The sequence below is a fragment of the Manacus candei genome, unplaced genomic scaffold, assembly GCF_025592945.1.
Source record: "Manacus candei isolate 608988 ecotype Guabito, Panama unplaced genomic scaffold, ASM2559294v1 h1tg000050l, whole genome shotgun sequence".
NCBI lineage: Eukaryota > Metazoa > Chordata > Aves > Passeriformes > Pipridae > Manacus > Manacus candei.
In genome coordinates this window covers 32,310,836-32,329,693 of record NW_026138098.1, presented here as the reverse complement: position 1 = coordinate 32,329,693, position 18,858 = coordinate 32,310,836, and the positions used below count along the sequence as shown (strand labels likewise).

Sequence of the window (18,858 nt, the reverse complement as noted above, 5' to 3'; positions counted from 1 at the left end):
ATTGTTCTATACTTTGACTTCAAAAAAACCTCAAATTTAAACCTTCTGAATTGTATATGCATAGAAGTACCCCAGCCTTCCTTCATGAGCTAATAAAGAAACCTCAAGGAAACATAAACCATATGCTAAGTTAAGCACATGCTGGGACATGAGTCGTGACTTTGTGTTTCTTCTTAGAATTGCTTTGAAATATTCATGTCAGATTATCATAAAACATCCTGAATTTTAAAGAAGTTGAGAAGAACTGATCCCCATTTCCAAGTACAAGCCTGGATCCATGGGGGTCTGTATTCTTTTGTTAGCTCCAGTGGTCTTGGCTAATGCATGTGCATGGACTGAAACAGTTACACTGAACAAGCACCAACAGAAGATGGCTCACAGTGTGATCTGATCTCTTACTCCCTTTTCTCCAGCTTAATCTTACCTGAAATAACATGTTTATTACAGGGGTCAAAACAAGCCTTTGAACTTTTGACTCAAAACCTTTTCCAAATTTCAGCCTGTAACATTTCACGTGCCTTCTGGAACTCCTTAGATAAAGCAATACAAGGATCACCTACACTTATGGGTCTCTTTTACACTGATAATAACCAGCATTAAAAAACACTGACATTGTAATCTCTGAAATAGATACAATACACACAGGCAAAAAGTCCATTCTGCAAGCCCCAAATAATTGCTTGGTCCAAACCTTTAAGTCTTTTTTTGCTTCACTTCCTGAGTACATTGTTCAAACTCAATGCACACTAGTAACAGAGATGTTTGTCTGATGTCACCAGCTTTTCTTCAGGACCATTTCTTACTAAGCAGCACTGAAAGCAGGAGGATCAGACCATCTCAATAGTCAGCACTGCACTCTATACAGGATGATGAATTTACTTTCCTATCCATTCTGTGATAGTCTCCTCTAACCAAGATGTTTTTCCCATAGAATTCAATAGCTCCCAACAGTTTAGGACAGGAATTAAAAGGAAGTGCTGTGGTTTGCAGATTTTTGGACTATTCCAAAACACCACAGTAAGGTGCATTCTTTTACCAACTTTACCATAGAAATTCTGAACTTCCTTGTGGAAAACATTTGCCTTCCGTGCCTTTCTGTAGACTAAGAAACATTTCTACACCGCTTATCCCTGTCAAGTGCAATTCTTCCATAGTCTGACCCCGCAGGACTCCATAAAGCAGCAGTTAATTGCAGGGTCTCATTAGATCTGAGGAAGGTGCAGACCTGGGCATGAAAATGGTTTGAGTTAAATTCCTCCCAGCTGTGTGACACAAAAGGCGCAGAGTCTCCAAGACAACAGTCAAGACAGTGGCCAAGACAAGCAACTTGTTACTCAACTATAACAGACATTATCTGTAGCCTTGGGCTAATTTTTCCACACTCCATTGTGTGAAATGGGAAGAGCAGCTCTTCCTTCCCCCCCCTTCCACTGTTGCAGTGCATGGTGAAAAACAAAACATCTCAAACACTACAGAAAGATATACCTCATAGAAGCAATGACACACAGCTTCTGGCCGGCTCCTCAGGACTCCCTTTTGTCTGGCAGTATTAGTATGCAGCAGTGTCAAGTCAACAGGGTTCTGAGTGAGCTTGCTTGGCCACCACAAGCAATGTCAGGAAGTTACTGAGACACAACTGTACCTGCAGTGATGCCAAAAAGGGCACAGCAGGATTACACTAAAATGCACTAAAAATTCAGTGGATGCAAGGAGGTTTGGGAGTTAATGTGCGCACTAACAAATCCCCTGGTGCTCCTCTCTGCCGGGAAAGTCGGTGTAACAATACACAGGGGAAAGCATTACTTTTTCTTTAGAAAGGAAAATCATCATCTTTTTTTGTTTTTAATCCAATGAAACACACATAAAAATAGAGTCCCATGAGAGAACAGCAAAGTCTACGTTATAATAGCTAAATTAAAAGATAATTTAAGAAAAAGACACAAAAAGGAAGATAGGCTTGATCCTGCAAAGTTAGAAGCATTCTATCCTTGCACTAACAAAGCATTTCTGTTATTTCTTAGTCTTTAAATTCATGAATATTCCTCACAGAACCCTGCAGAAGCAGGTAAATGCTTATAGTTCAGAGTGTGTTTAAGTGCTGTGCTGGGTAGGAATTAGAGCAGTTTGAGCTCTGCAGAATCAAGGATTATGCTTAAATCTTCTGTGGTTGATTTTACGCTAAACTGCTAGTGTATACCTGAATGTCTTATTCTTCTCTCATTCATTTCTGATAAATCTGAAATGCATATAGTTATATTTAAGACTAAATATTTGCTCCTATGTATCACGAGTAAAGACTTCATGATAAAGGAGAAGGAGGCTTTTATAGGGCTCAGAACTGCATATTTCTTGACCTTATTTCTAGTATTGTAAGCTGAAAACTTCTTGCCACTGATAAAATTAGTGCACATGCCCTCCTTGATTTTAATTTTCTAGAAGAAGGTGTTTATAAAGAAGGAGTAAAAACTATTCCATTTCTAAACATTAGAGAAGATCAGCTCACATGCTAATTCCTTTTCGCCCTTTCCCTCTGTTTTGTGCTGTAGTGATGCTGAAGCTGCAGTGTGCCCACGAAGCACCCAATTTACAGAGAAGTTACCCACGTGAAAAGAAATTGAAATATTGTTTTCCTCTGCACAGCGAGGACAGATCAGACGGTTATTTGAGAGCTGCACAGCTGAAGTACACTTTCATCTCAGAAGAAAATATTCAGTAGGCAACAGAACTACTGATGGTAGGGCTTTAGCTACTTACCACTGCACAGAGCCAAACAAGCCAAATATTAGCAGGGAAAAAAGCCGCAACCGATAAACAAATCACAGTTAATAAATCACATGAACAAGGACATGCAAAGGAAATGAAGTCATTACTGCTCTGACACTGTCCTTGTGTTGTCTGTACATACTCGCTTTTCATACATCATTCTCTTCTGAAACCTTAAGTCTCCACTAATTGCTGAGGTAGTGAGACATGGAAAGAATTCATGTTATTTTATATTAAGATCAAATCAATATGCAGGCAAGAGAAAAGCTACTTCATGATCATGTTATCAGCCTCCAACTTGAACTCCTTTGTGTTGCAGAATGTAGTAAGGGGGGCTTTAGGGGTTTTTTTTATAAATGTGGACTTAAACAACTAGATAACTTCCTTCATAAAAGAGGCTCTCAATTTTTTCAATACCTGTAAAGAAATACTTACAAGAATTCAAAACCACAAGAAATAAATGCAAATTCTGGTCAGTTTGAGCCTTCAGGTACTTAATGGGTAGGAAAAATATTTGCATAGAAAAACAAACTTATTCTACATTCTAATTTTTCAGCATCATGAGGAATGAAACAGCAATGCAGATAAACAGTGCCCATTGTGTTAAGAATGCAGGTTTTTGCGGAGGAAATTAATTTACTGAAAACAGATCAAGCTGGTGCCAAAAGCTGCTCTTATCCTCAAGGTTTGAATAAAAACTCGAGCAAAAGGCCCAGACCTCTGAAGTTGGCCAAGATGTCACACAAATTTCCATAAACTACATGCATAGTATGCTTAGAAAGGTGCCAACATTAACCTGCATGGATATCTGGAAACACTAAGGGACGGAAAAAGTTTCTAGTCTTTCACTTACAGCATTCCACAATGTTTTAATTCTCAAGCAAAACAGCTGTTCAAAATGTCTCTGTAGCCTATTTTCCACAAGCAGTTCCTGCAGAGCCAAAGATGCCTCATTCTTTGATGGGATTACAAGTTTGGCTGATAAAGACAAGAGCAGAACTGCAATATCCTCAGAATTCTGTGAGGTTTTTAAGGCCCTAAAGTATATAGTTACTGGATTAAAAACGGACTACATTACCTAAGTGTTGAAAACAAGAAGAAAAGAAACACTAAAACATTTGTTAGAGGTAATCATGACTCAACAGGAGTCGGTCCCATTGATGATACAGTATTTACAGTCTGGAGGCAAATATTATATCCCTGCAAATACAACTAGAAGCAAACACATTCAGAATGACAAACAGTAAAGAAATGAGTGAGTTCACTCAGAATGGACCCAGATGCTTGTTAAACTGAGCCTACACGACAAACCCAAAAGTTGTAAGGCAGCCCAATGCAAAGTCATAAAGCTACAAATATTGTCATCCACAGCTACAGAGTGGGGGACCCTGCCTTGCACAGCAGCAACTCTAAAATCAGTGCCAAGTTCCAGTGTGATCCTTGGCTGTACAAAAGAGAAGTAATAAGAGATCAGGATGTGGTTCTGCTTACCTCTGAAGCACTCCTGAGACCCATAACAAAATGCTGCTCCTAGGACTTCTCATGTTTTAAAGACACTTCAAAATTGAGAAGGACGCACAGAAGAGGTTTTGGAATCAAATGAAGGGACAAAGAATACAGAATAAAAATTGATGACACTTCCTTTTCTTAAAGGAGAAAATACCTGTAATCATGGCTCTTAAATCCTGCAGAGTAAGTCTAACAAGACTTAACGACAAAAAAAGCCCCAAAGTGAGGCAAATTGAAATTAGATAAAGCTTTTAATAATATGAATGATAAACTACTGAAATAAGAAAAGAAACAGCAGGTTCCCTGTTCCTAATATCTTCACATGATAGGATGCCTTTCTGTTAACCACGAAGGATCACTGGGTGAAACCATGGCCTGTATTCCCAGAAGACTGGAAAATTGGTCTATGGACCCTGACATGAGAGGCAATTTCAGCAGTTTACAGCCAGCACCGTGATCTTCCTCGTTTATGTCATCTGTACAATTGATCCTGTGGACAGCAGGAAAAACTGCTACCTGGAATTCAGGTTTGAACTAAGTAAAAGTCTGCTCTCTCTCATTAACTCCACTGCCACAGAGCTTCTCAGTGCTCTCCAAACCACCAATCCACAGCTAGACCAGAACAGCCATCTGCTACTCCAAGACAGAAGGTTCACATTAAGCTTCTTCAAAATGTGTATCACAGGTGAAGTCTATGAGTAAAGCAAGCTAACAATCGTATTATTACAATATACTCTGACTTTTATTGCAAATGCGACTCCCTCCACTCCGTTTTCTTTAATCATAAACAAATGCCACGTTTTGCATATTCCTACTCTGAACATTCCCTTTTCTGATAGTCAACACTGCCTCAAAGCAGTCAATCATTACAGAATTCTTATTGTTCTGCCTTGGTTTTTCCCCACCAATTCACATCAATAAACCAGAACTAATATTGCTATGAACTTGGATAACAGAACCTGACTTGATAGCTTATTCTAGTGAAAGAAATGCCTCTTTTCAACACAGCATTTGCAACAACTACTGTATAAAAGGTAGTTCAATTGTATGATTGTGGCTATCATGATTTAAAAGGATTTCTTTTCCCTGCTGGAGGCTTCTGCAAGGTTGGGTAAATCCAGAGAGAAAAAATTACTTTCAGACAAAGAAACAGTAGCTGACTAAGGAGTTTTCTGAAAACTTCACCCAAATTCAGATGAAAATCCTCAGGTATTAGACAAGACCACATCTCAGAGTAAAGATGAGTTTATTTCCTGCCTGTTTTTCAGCTCACATTATCTATTGAGATTCTGCATGCAGTGACTGCATTTCAGCCTCCTCCCTGGGAGCTGGAGGAGGCAGGTCCACCTACAGCAAGTAAAAGTGCACTGCCAGCTAAGAGCATTAAAGTATTCCCCAGGGAGCAGCAGGACACCATCTTCCCCCATGCCAGGGGAAGTCTTGCTACCTCTTTCTCTTGGAAAAAAGGTGGTGAGACAGCCCTTGCACTGCAAGAGACCTCAGATTTCACCAATGTTTACAAATCAAACTTTGTTCCAGGCAAGGATAAGACTGTTACATTGTCCAAACAGATGGGTTATTCTTTCATGTTGCTCACAGTAGTAAGTGTAGCTTTAGCACGCAGCCTGGAAAGTCCAGACTCTCACTACCTGTGGAGCAGAATAACCAAGCTGCCAGGCACCATTTTATGTTCTGCACCTGTCTGGGAACAGCCTTCAAGGTTAGTCCCAAGCAAATCAAGACAAGACGAGTCACAGGGGAAAGGAATCTTGGAGAACAGAGACAAATCCTACAAGAAATCAATTATAAATATGGTGCCAAGCAAAGAAGTGAAGGCACTGATATGAGACTTGGCTTTTGGGGAGTATTCAAGACACTACAAGAATGGTGCAACCATGTTCAACTTTCCCATACATCACAAGAGCTTGAATGTCCTGTGACACTGTTACAACTCAGCATCATTCCTCACCTCACCTTTTATTCCATCATTTCTTTTCTGGTCATTGTCTCTCTTCTTATGCTATTATTCATTCCCGTCTTCTTCCTGATCATCAGTTTGCAGACTTCCAACAGCCTTCCAGACGTGTGCCTTTCCTCCACTTCTCTCTGTTGACTTACTTACTGAAGCCTCATACTTTATTCTCACTGCTCTCAGTGATTTCTTTCCTTCTTGTGCATTCAGAAGGTTTCCACACTGCCTGATCAGGGTTCTTAAAAAGATAAAAAATAAGGATGCACAATTTATTATTTACAACTTTGTGTGTGTGATTAAAATTTAGATCAAACCACGGGCAAATGACATGAATAACAGCATCTCCAACAAAATGCCTGTTTCCCTTCATATACCAAGAAACACAAGATCTATTTGAAAAAAAACAGTACTTCCAAAGCATAGTTCAGTGTTTTTTCTTGTGTTTAATTTGATATATTTTATTCTCAATCGCTTTACTTTCCATTTCTTTTTAAGTTTTTTTCATTATTTTACTATTATGAGATGATCCTCACTCCTTTCTCACTCTGGGAATCCTCTTGACTCAAGTCAAACTTGTCCAATTAAGCACAAGCCTGTTTGATAATATGGCTTTAGAGGGATTAATTTCTTTTCCTTACAGCATTCATTAGCTTGGACAACCACTGTTTGTGGTGGAACTGGACTGGAACAGCACAGTGTTGGGCTCTTGGCAGAGTCAGACCTTCAGGTACAAGAAGAAGAGCCACCAACCCAGCCCTCCCTATGAAGCTTTGTGGTTTCCCAGGGAGGATCCAAGATCAGTGCTTCCCTGTGGCCATTCCCTGGGGGCTGCCTTGTGCTTGCATGTATGAGGGGTCAGAGAGCAGCACAGAGCTGCCCCTTGTTGGCCCTCTCGTCTCTTGTCTGTCACAAATTCCCATTCTCAGATGTTGGCAGCACTGTTCCCCTGTCAGTGCTCCCAAGTCACAGCCTACAGGACGCACTGGGCCCCCCTCAGGGATGAAAACCAGCACCGCAGTTACCTCAGAAAATGGTCGCTGCATGAGACGCCTTGGGCAAACAGTCAGCTCACGGCCACCATGCATGAAGAGCCTTGGGCAAACGGTTGCATGGGGCAGGTGGCCACATGTGGGGAGCCTCAGCAAATAGCTGCCTCAGGTCAATGGCCACCACAGACGTGGCTCTGCAAGCAAACGGTTGCGTCGGGCAAATGGCCACCACATGAGGCGCACCACCGCAAAATGGCCGCCTCAGCCAAGCGGCAGCTGCGGGCACTCCTACCTTTGCCTATGTGCCCTGCAATGTGTAGGACTGTAGGGGTCACTGAGCTGCCAGCCCAAAAGAGAAGTTTTCCTTTCACACTCCCAAAGCAGGACTTGGAGTCCTGCACCGGGGCAGCTGGAGTAGAGAGCTCCCAGCCACGGCAGCCACTTTTCCCCTGCCGCAGGGCCACCACGGCCCCCTGGCCAGCTCTGGGCTCACTCCCCTGTGTGACCTCCCCACAGCTGCTTTGTGTACTGGGGCTTGTCTGAGGCAAAAGGGTGACAGGGCTCCCTCACACACAAGCTCTCCAGTGCATTCCCTCCCCTTCTTCCCGACCGCCCTGAAGCGTCCATCACCAGCAAACTCATGGTGAGCCACCCCTTTTGGGAACTCCATTTGGGAAGTTTGCAGTGTGAAATTGGAAACGGAGAAATGAATTGTGGAGGTACGCACTGCTCCCAGAGGCTAAACCCATTGCTGCGGCAATCACAGAGAAGCACAACTCACGTGTGAAAGGAGGAGAGGAGCTGTGCTGCAGATTCCTATTGCTGCTCACTGTGAACAGCACATCTGGGCTGGAAGATGGGGGAAGGAAAGGGAAATCGCATTCCTTTCTCAGGCCATTTTAGTTAATACCTGCTGTGACCATATGTTTGCAAGTAAAAACAATCTCTGCATCAAATATTAAAGCATTGCCAGGGAAATCTCCCAAGTTCTGTTCTGAATGGCACTCAATCTTTTTTGTTCATTCCATCAGTCCTTATTAAATAATTAATAACAGATTAATTATGATCTTTCACATGAATACAATTCCAACTACTGTTAAAAGAGCAGCTCCATCTGACGCCCACCACCTAGGACCAAGTGATGCTCTGTGCCGATTCACCACTTATATTTAAGTTTTGAGCTAAAGGGCAATTCTTTACCCCTGAGTACAACTAAAACTTTCCAGCTGAGTGTGCTTGTAATAGACTTGCCACTGGAAGGACCAGCTCCTGGAGAGACCGGGGCATCACAGCTGCCCTCAGCGCTCTACTCTGGGGCATGGCTGCCTCCTGAGGCTTCAGCCACTTGCACTTTCACACCTTTGGCAGCTCCCCATATTCCCCCAGGCCCTACCAGACAGCCCCTCTCCAGCCTTCTGCATGCCCCTAATAGGGTGTCAAGGCAGCAGCCCAAAGCCACGTGCTTCTCCGAGACCCTGCAACAACCCTTGGGACACTTTCATCAGCTCCTCATGCTGCCTCTCCCAGTTTTCTGTCCTTTGACCTTCCCTCTTTCTTGGCAGCTCCCCCGAGCCTGTTGCCATGGAAATGCCTAACTGCAAACCCTCCTCATCCCCAGGAACTGCCCTGGGAAGGTTCTTTCTCCTGCTAGCAATAACCTCTTCTGGGCTGTGTGCCCCAGCAGCCCTGCTTCCTGGAAAGGGGCATCCCACTGGCCCCCCTGCACTCAGATTGGTCCCTGTACTGCCAAAAGACAAACCCCACACCAGGAGCACATAAGACACCACACAAACAACTCATAAGTTATGCTTATAGAGTAGCTACAATGTAGTCAAAAGTGTTGGATACATCAGTGAGAAAAAATAATCAGAACCACTCTGGTTCCCCAGTTTGCCAGCACTCACTAATAACATTCAGAGTGTTCTACTTAACATAATAACAATTAATTAACTTTAAACGGGTGTCATTCTGTCCCAATTAAGCAGAAGAGATTTCCAAAAAGGAAAAGAAATGTTAACTGACATATGCCATTGAAAATCTTCCCCATAAATCTTCATTTTGGCTTTGTACACATTTGATATTGCTGTTGACAAATTTTGCAAAAAGTATTTGTACTTAAATTAGGTTAAAGAAGTTAATACGAAGGAATAAACCTATATTTTTCAGTATGAGTGCAAATAATATTTTTTTCATTTCTTGATTAAAATGTCATAGAATATAAGAAAATGTTATTCTCAAGAAAATAATGCTAATGCTGTGCTCCAAGCAGAATGATACATAATGCAAAAGGAAAGATGGTAAGAAGTAATTCATATGTATCCACCACAATTCACTGATGGGTGCTTTTCTTTAACCAATATAGTGTCTAATGGGCACAATAACTGGAATATGAACAAAAAGCCATTTTCACTTCCAATACACTTTACAGTGATGCTTTTGCAATTTAAGTCCCATTCTTAATCCATTTTCACAGGCCTTTACCTTAATGCAACAAAATGAAAGTGACCTGAGGGACATTTTCTCCTCTCCATCAGAAAATATAGGCAAGCTACGTGAACTCCAAAATATGTAGATTGTTGTTCTTAAATGGGGTTGTTTCAGTCAGAGCACAGAGACACTTTACAGCCACCAAGACATAACTATATATTTACTTTCCCAGCAGTTTAATTTGCTACACTGCCACTGGTATTGCAACCATGGTTTACAAAATCATACCACAATGATTTAATGTACTTCAAATTTCAAAACCCTCTCTGGTAATTGGGTGACAGTAATTGACTCAATCTTAGCAAAGCATTCTCAGTAATCGCTTTATTATAATTTTTTTCAATTACTTCACAGTTAAGTATAAATTTCTTACCTCTGAGTGGCTCACTTGAACTTACTTTAAAATGATCACCTTTGCCAGTTACAAAAATAACATGTTAGATTTTCTCTTACAGTGAAACATAGCAATTTCCAATGTGACAATAATTAAGAAATCTAATAGGCATCTAAATGGGAGACACAGTCAAGAGGAACTAGTTTTTAAAATTTTCATTTAGCCGCCATTGAAAAGCAATGTTATATTTTATTGTGCAGAAAAGCAAAACCCACCTGTTCGCTTTCCTTCAATTAAAACACATTTCAGTCATAAAAAGGAACACATGAGTTTGTGAAGATATTTCACTCACCACAGAAAAAAGACTGTGGGAAAAAGAGAATGCAGAAATAAAAATTGAAAGCATTAGCAATAATTTCAGAAACATATTTCAATTTTTGCTATATATAAACATGTGGTTATGTTTTCATAACTACAAAACTAAAATAAAGAACATTTTAGCCAAAAAATATATATAGTTTCTCCTATCTTTTTTAGTAGAAAAATCAAAAGAAGCTGTTTCAGATTGAACTCTTTCCAAGGTGTTTATTATCAGATTAAAAAAATCTTATTTAAGAGCTGTGTTTAAAAGACATGTATTTTTAGTCTTAAAAAAAAATCAATACGTTTTTTTGCTTTTCCTATGACAGCCCTTTGAAAGGACTGAGGCTGAGCCCAGAAGTTTCATACTCCTATTTACTATCTCTATCTAGAAATAATTAAGTAACTACTGTGATCCAGTAGTTTCCTGGGGAACAGGAAGTGGTTTGTGAGCTCCAATTAGGGAAGCATGGAAGACAGAACTGCTGTCCACATCCCTATCTCTTCTAGGACTGGCATATGTGTTTTATTCAAACAAATTACCCTTGCCCACCAAACTTGAATTGCCAATCTCCCCTTCTCTGAAAAAATGAATTGCAAGCCCTGCACAGGTGCTGGGATGTGGTGAAAAGGAGACACAGGTGCCAAAATCATGGCACGTATCAGGAGAACGGTTCAAGTGTACAAGGCCACTCCATTTCTGCTTTTGGGAGAAGACCAGCTCCCAAGTACCGAATGAAATGTTTTCCCTCTGACCTCAGAAAAAGCAGGATCATGTCTTGCTTCTCATATGCAGGTTCTGGATAAAAATGAAGGATGTATTCAGCCCTGTTGGCAATCACAGTAGAGGTGCTGATCACTGAATTAACAGGCACAAAGTCTAAGTTCCCCTGCTCAGCTTTTAAAAAGCAGTGTGCTCCCAGGGAGCAATGCCATCTCTACATCTTTGTCTATGTGTTTGTCTGCCATTTTTTACACTGAAGTTACTAGCAAGTTGAGATGAGTGATGGCAGAAAAGTGGGCCCTAAAATACCCTTTAGTTTGGTGTCTGCTCAATGTTCTGACAAAGATTATCAAACACGGTGGGTGATTTTCAGGGACAAAGGTCTTCCTGGTGTTAAGCAGTGTGATGGAAACAGCGACACAAAAAAAAAATAAATCATTCTCTTGTCACCCTGGAGAATGTTGGAGACATCCTTGTGTAGTTTTACTGCCATGGGATAAGTGATAAATTATGTACATGGCACATCATCATGCTGGTTTTGGGGAGGGCATTGTGAAGGCGAAACACATACCTTCTGCTCATGAATGTCAATCTAATGAAGTCTTGGAAGCTGATACTGCTGTCAGACTGCTACAAAACAAAAAGGACAGGAGACAGGTTGTCTGGATACTTGCCATGAATGACAACTGAACAGATACTTCACTGTCGGAAAAAGCAACAGAGATCCCAAAAGACCTCTTTGTGGGATAACAGAGTTGATTTTAAAATGGTTTGCTTCAAGGCTGTGAAACAAGAAATTCTCCAAACACTGGAAAGAAGAAAGTTACCATCACTAGGCTAGACCTTGAGATCAAGTATTGGCTTAAAAAACAGTAATAGAAAAATATACTGTTGGATCTGTTTTCTCAAACCTGGATATTGTGCCTTTTCCAGATCATTCCAGCCCATGGCCTGACACAGCTCCTCAAACCACCACCACGTTCTACCTCCTTCTTGCTTGGTGGAGACTGGTTGTATTTCACACACTCTGAAACATGGTAAAGGCTCTATAGCTGTGCAAAATGTAATTGATTAGCAAATGCTATGACACAATATAGAAAACAAGTGTAAGCAACTTTCTATAGAGGTTTACCTTGATGTGGATGCATACATACATACATGCACACATCTCACCCCCCAATATCAATAATCAGTGAGACCCTACTCTATTTTGTAGGTGTGTTTGTTCTTTGATTTGATTCTAGTTCCAAGATCATTTCTCACATGCCAGTAATTGCCATTATATGATTTAGCAGTAAATCAGTCCGGCCCTTCTGATATTTTTAAGCAACTTTATGGATTCTTTGCTGAAAAGCAAAGCATCTCACAACAGAGAAGATGCTGACAGAAGACACAAATGCAGGTGCTGATACCTGGCTTTGGCACAGATGAGAATATAAATGTAAATACTCCCAGTACCTGCTGCCTGTGGTTGGCAGCTGTAACAGAAACCCAAAAATCAGCTCTAACTGTGACTGTTGGTCAGCCTGAGATTTTATTGATGGCAGAGGATCCACATACAGAGCTGTACAATTTAAGAGTACATTGCCTATACAATTTGAAAATACACATCCAAAGAATGAAGCTAGAAGAAACATCTATGTCACAGGGAAGAGGAACCAAAGACAGGATATCACAGAATGACAGCTTTACAAAGTATGTAAAATATGCTTGGGAGTTGGGCTTGATTTTATCTTTTGACATTTAACAGGAGCTGCTGGCACTATTTGAGACCATACTCTGTGCAATCAAACATGTAATTGTTTTGTATATGATGCCAGATATCCCTTAAGATATCCCTTCATCTGACATGTGCCGCTCATATGATCAAATTTCATAAAGGCATTGCACATTGAGCTGTGCAAACAAACTCAGGTATGCATTATCATTGGCAGAAGGTCAGTTTTAGAAATAGCATAGGGAGTAAACTGAAGAAAACAGAGCAAAATAACCACTTTTCTAATGTCAGCACTTGTCTACATTTCGGTCTTACTATCATAAAAAGCATATTTGATTTCTTTTACCCTTTGCTACAAACAATAATTTACCCCTTGCTCAGGAAATGCTCAAAAGATTACTTGTGGCACAGTTGTCTTCTGTAGTTCTTTGAACACAACAGCAGTTCTAAAATCACCTCCAAACACCTACCAGCTTTGGTTTTGTCATGCAATGTACAAAATAGGATATACTCAGAGTTAGAAAATTCAACATCTGATTGGTCACTAAACAAAAAAACCATTATAGTTCATGGCAGAAGAAAAGGTGTTGGTTCATTTTATAAGGTGAACTGCCTATAAGACAGCAGCTGTAAAAGACTGAGCAGTAGAACTAAAGCACTAACCAAATACACCAAAAATATAACTGTGATATCAAAGAGAGTGAATATGAACCCTGATCAATGAGAGAAATCTTTCTGTTTCTTTCATTATAAGAATATTTTTCTTTCCATTAGGAGAAAAAAAAAATTCACAAAAACAGCTTGAAAAAAAAAATCCCTTCCAATGAACCTCCAAGATTTAAAGAAGTTTGTATTCCCTGAGCTTTGTGCTCCTCAACTGCAGTCTGCTACAAGTTGGAAAAAATTTCAGTTTCCTAGCTCTTTCTTAGTTGGGAGTAGAAGTGAAACAGAAGTAGTATTTAGACCCTCAACCAAGTCTGCATCTCTCCTCTGCCTTACTTGTGCAAGCTCACAGAAAACGGAGTGAGAAAAGGACAGTGGGTTGCTTATTTGTTTGGAGCCTGCTGTTTAAGAAAGAGGCAGTATCTGTCACCTCCATGAGGGACATATAATGATATCAGCTAACTTTCTATTTCTGTGAGTAGTATCTCTTTTAAACTGAAGTTTTGTAACACATTCCTTTTTCCTCAATTTAGCAAAACTCAGGATCCTGACAGCAGTTTTAATTAGGAAGAGGACATCATGATGGAGACAAGTAATTTTCAGTTGAAGATGGGTTTACTTAATAGGATGCATGAAGTTGTGTTTCCATGATCACAGGATCAAACACTAGAGCCTGTCATTACTCACAGCCTTGCCCAGCCCACAAACAAACACTGAGCTTTTCTTCAGTGGCACAAACCCAATTGCTTGTCCCTCTAGTTTTTGTTCCCTTGCTTTTCTCACACATTATTTCAGTCCAACCCCTCCCTTCCTCTTAAACTTGCTAAGATGAAGACAACAGCTCTTTGCAGTGCACATCTAAAGCCTTGCACATTCTTTCATTTTGGGTGAAGTTCGAGGAGATTTTCTGCCACTCACTCTGCAGAGCGTCTCCCATGCCTGTATTTTACACCAGAGGGTTTGGCCCAGCCTGTAAGATGAAAATTGTAAGAGGTATTATACGGGATCAAACAGTTCAAGTTGTCTCCTGGAGCACATTTTCACTGTTTCAGCTGGAACAGACCTCAAGTGAGGAAGATTTCAGACAGAATATAGAAAAGGTTCTCAGAGCACCACAAGAATAATCATTCTGGAAAGGCAGACATTAACACAGAGTTAAATTCAGATAGGAAGTTCAGTTTTACCTTTTTTTAATCTTTTCTTGACATGGTAAAAAAAAAAAAACCACTACTTTACTTGGGAAGAAGAACAGTTACAGAAAAGTGGTGTCAAATACTTTTCAGTCCTGCATACTAATGGAGGGGTTGGATACATCTCAACTCCCATTCCTAACAAATATCTCACCAGCTTTCTCCTCAACACCTCCAGAGGTGTCCAGAACCCCTCTGAGGGATCTCTTTCTATTTTATATCACTTTATTCTAACCTTCAACCTGAATTTCTTTCTTCCACGTTAAACCGATATGTTACTGTTCTGTTCCAAGGATGAAAGCAGAACAATTAGCTGCTACCCTCTGTTGCAAACTGGGATACTGTTATCCTGTCTATTTTCTTTTCTTTGTATTAAAACATAACCACTTCTTTCAACTTTCATTCTATCCTTTCTAAACTCTCCATTGAGGTGCCTCCAATTTGTCCATATCCTTGTTAAACAACGAAATATGTGTTATTGCGAGAATACCACTTGTTGACCTGTATTCAGCTGTTGTCCACTCCAAAAATCTTTCTCTACCATTCAGGCTCCTGGGCAGTTACTATTCTCCATTTTTCACCCCAGCTTGCCCCTTATCTTCCCATATGGGGACTTTGAAAAGCTGAGCCTGCTCTTGTTGATTTAGTACTTTCTGTCAAATTAACAAGGCCCTTTTGAATTCCGGTTTTGTCTTCCATTGTCCTTACAGCATAACAGTGTGATGTCCTCTGTGCATTTGACCAATTTAACCTCCATCCCATTACCTGAGTCCTTAATGAAAATATGGAATAGAAACAGCTCCACTTCAAAAGCTCTCTCACTCTGGCAGTGACATACAAGAAGTTTGGAGTGGTTTCCACTCCGCTGTGTGCAGTGTTTTCAGGCTGGACATAATTCCCTGTGCTGTATATAAAGATACCACGAGAAAAAGTCAAAAAGCTTAATAGAAGTCAATTTACATATCCCCCCATGTACTGTGTCCATTATCCTGCCCAAGAAAGAAATTGGATTAGTTTGAAATTACTCATTCTTCACAAACCCATAGGGTTTTTTTAATCATTTCATCATCTTCAGCATTTGATAAATTGACTGTTTAATAATTTGTCCCATAACTTTTCCTGGGGCCAAAGCTGGTCTAACCACTCCCAAATTTCTCCAAATCAGTCCATTTTTTCCTCTTTTTTCCACCTGAAATCTTCAGGCAATAATTTTGTGAAACTCATCCTATTAATAAAATCTATTCTATAAAAAAGATAAACCTAACAAATGTCCCAGAAAGCAATCTGCATATTAAAAAAATGCTATTAATCTGAATGACCCTAGGAATTTCAAAAAGGACCATGGCTCTTCCAGTGAAATTGCCAGAAAACAGGAACAACTGGGACTGCTGATTTTAGTAAGAATAGGAATCAGAGGGGACACGTTGGAAGGATACGTGTGAGAGCACAGCATAAAGAAGTTAATCCAAATACTTCAGTTAATCCTCCTGTGATGCAAAACAAGCAAGCAGGCAACAAAACCGAAAGGCACACTTTTAAAATTATAAACCCCCCCTTCTGATTTGAAAAGGCCAGTGTATAGATTCATGTAAGTGTTGCCAACAGTCAATAGCGAGGGAAAATGCCTAGCAGAGAGGATTAGACATTTCTGTAGATAAGAGCCAGAAGCAAATGCTGTCCCCTCCACAGAGGATCAACAAAGCACCAGTTTTGCCTTCTTGAATCTAAACCAGGAGCAGGGACACAGGAAATTGCAGCAGCAATTAACTCCGGGGTCTCAGCAATGCTCTTGATGCCCGAGTGTTGACAGTGCCCACCACGAGCTCACTCTCCCAGCACATTCCTACACTTGTGCTTCTGCCAGAGTGATTGCTGGCTACATTCTGCTTCCCCTCTCCCCCTGTTTTCCAATAGTTTCTTTACTATTTTGCAGCCACATAGCACCTGCTCAGCCTCGATCATTGTGTATCTGGTCTGGTACTCACATTTCCGTGTGTTCATTTCCACAGCTCACTTGGCCTTTTCATCTGCTTCAAAATTATCCTCTTAAATGAAAAACTGATGTGAAGGACCCATTTAGGCTGGGACCACAGGTAAACCACCGTCCTGCTCACCTACCTCTTTTTCCATAGCAGCCCACTTGGGTTTTGTTTGATTAAACTCAATAAATTAATAGCCTTTTCTTTTAACATCTGTGCAAAGTCCACCTTAGCCCAACTTTCATTTGTATTCCCACTCAGCACTACACTCCTTGCTCACTAAGGTATTTACTACACACTGTTCAAAGTTTGCTCCGAAACAGAACTATTAGTTGCTTTAGGGCTTTTTATAGCACCTGAAGGGATAATATTAGTACTTCATAAACATTAGTGGTGTTATGAAACAAATGCCATTTGTTTGAGAAGATGGGGTTTCCCCTCCTGCAGACACTTCTAGGGAAGATTTGAGGCAAAGAGAAAATAATGTCAATATTGTACAGGAATTTTGAGTGCCCAAATGAGACACCTCATGCCTGACTTTTTGAACCAGCTAAAGAAACACCACAGTTTTTGCTTCAAAGCACATCTACCACAGGCTTGATCTGCAGCTGCAAGTCAGCACTTCTCCAAATCAGACTCCAGGGCCCCTAAAGATGCATCACAGAAAAGACAGACACTGACAAGCAAATCCAGCTCTCCGGTGCACCATCCACGTGAGCCTTCATTGGGAAGACATCATCTTGTGCCTTGCAATCTCCAGCCATACAAAACCCAGATCACAGGTCCACTTAACATGCCCTTGCCTCCTTCTTTTAATTGCACTCTCCTTCCTTGACTCCTTTTTTCTATTACCTGCCCTAACAAACAGCTCACATCCATGATTCATTCTTCCCACTGTGATGCTTCCTGCCAGTTTGCGGTTGTGTACTGAAAGGCCGTTTCCTAACTGCAGGCACAGAGGGCTGCAGCAAAGCCACACAAGTTCTCAGAGCTTGACTTTACAAATTTAATGTCTTTTGCAATTCACCTCTTACTTAGTGCCTCATAAGAACCACGGGGAGAACAGCACACAGTGCCTTTCCTCTCACCTCCTTCTTTCCATGTCCACACCCCCAGACCACATGGATTGCAACCTGAGAAAGACAGAGCACAAGACTGCTATGGAGTGGCACAGCCTCTAAGATGGGACTGAAATTCAGACACACCAGAGCAAGCTATAGCATTTCACCCCAAAGTTTCCTCCTCTGTTAAATTTACCATACTATCTATTTCCTTCAGCTCACTGATGCAGATTCCCAAATCAGCTCTTGAGTGGGAAGACCAGAAAACATCTAGGTCATGTAGAAAAGAAAGTGCTACTTACATAGTGCCACTGTGTCCAGTGATACCTGTATGGAAAACATTCGCCTGTATGGAATATACTCTTCACAACCACTACAACAAAATCTTTTCTGCTGCTGCAAAATCCTAAACCAGCACGGAGAAAGAATAAAGGGGAATTTTTAAAAAGGCAGGAAGAATTAAGAGCAAAAGTGTAGGGGAAACAAACAGGAGTTAAACTTGTGCAGCTCGCATTTTACACCAAAGTTTGGAGTGAAAAAAAAATAAAAAGTGCACAGTGTCAAGGGCAAAGACTCGTTACTAGGAGTGTACATAGCTGGGAGCTTCAGGAGGGAAATGCAATAGGTAGTTTGGGCTTTGGCTGGAGTGAAAGGGGCCCATCAGTGCTCAGTGATTCAGATCGTTTTGTCTGATAAGCACCCGTGGGTGTGTGCTGGAGACAGTGCAGTTTGTGTGTGCCGTGTTATTTTCAGTATATTGACCTAACATCAATGTATTGCAGACAGTTAAGATACTTAGAGATTTGCAGAATGATGAGATTTAATCTTTTCAGTGCCCCAATTCTAGCTAGAAAGGCATGTGTGGGAGCAACTGGCTTTCCAAAAAAATACCATGGATTGTGTTATTAAGGTTTAAGCGAAGATTTTAGTTATCCAAAGTGGATTTATTTTGCTAGAGAAATGGCCATTTCTCTGCTTGGCTACCAGAGTGTGTGCTCTTGAAAGATTAATGTTTGCCCAAGGAATTTGCACATTCCTCAGCTGGAGATAGTTTTCAGCAGAGCTCACACTGATAAAGCCAGTGAGGATTTTTTCTTCAAGAAGCTGACC

At 40.8% G+C, this 18,858-nt stretch overlaps 1 long non-coding RNA gene across 9 annotated transcripts in view; it reads right to left on the bottom strand.

The window, feature by feature from the left end:
• Nucleotides 1-18,858, bottom strand: part of LOC127476888 (uncharacterized) — a 554,098-nt gene that overhangs the window by 492,445 nt on the left and 42,795 nt on the right. For all 9 annotated transcript variants that reach the window (XR_007906755.1, XR_007906754.1, XR_007906757.1 and 6 more), the window contains exons 6-7: nucleotides 11,710-11,768; nucleotides 6,247-6,482 (exon numbers count right to left, since the gene is read on the bottom strand). This is a non-coding gene — a long non-coding RNA (uncharacterized LOC127476888). The remainder of the gene's footprint in view (nucleotides 1-6,246; nucleotides 6,483-11,709; nucleotides 11,769-18,858) is intronic.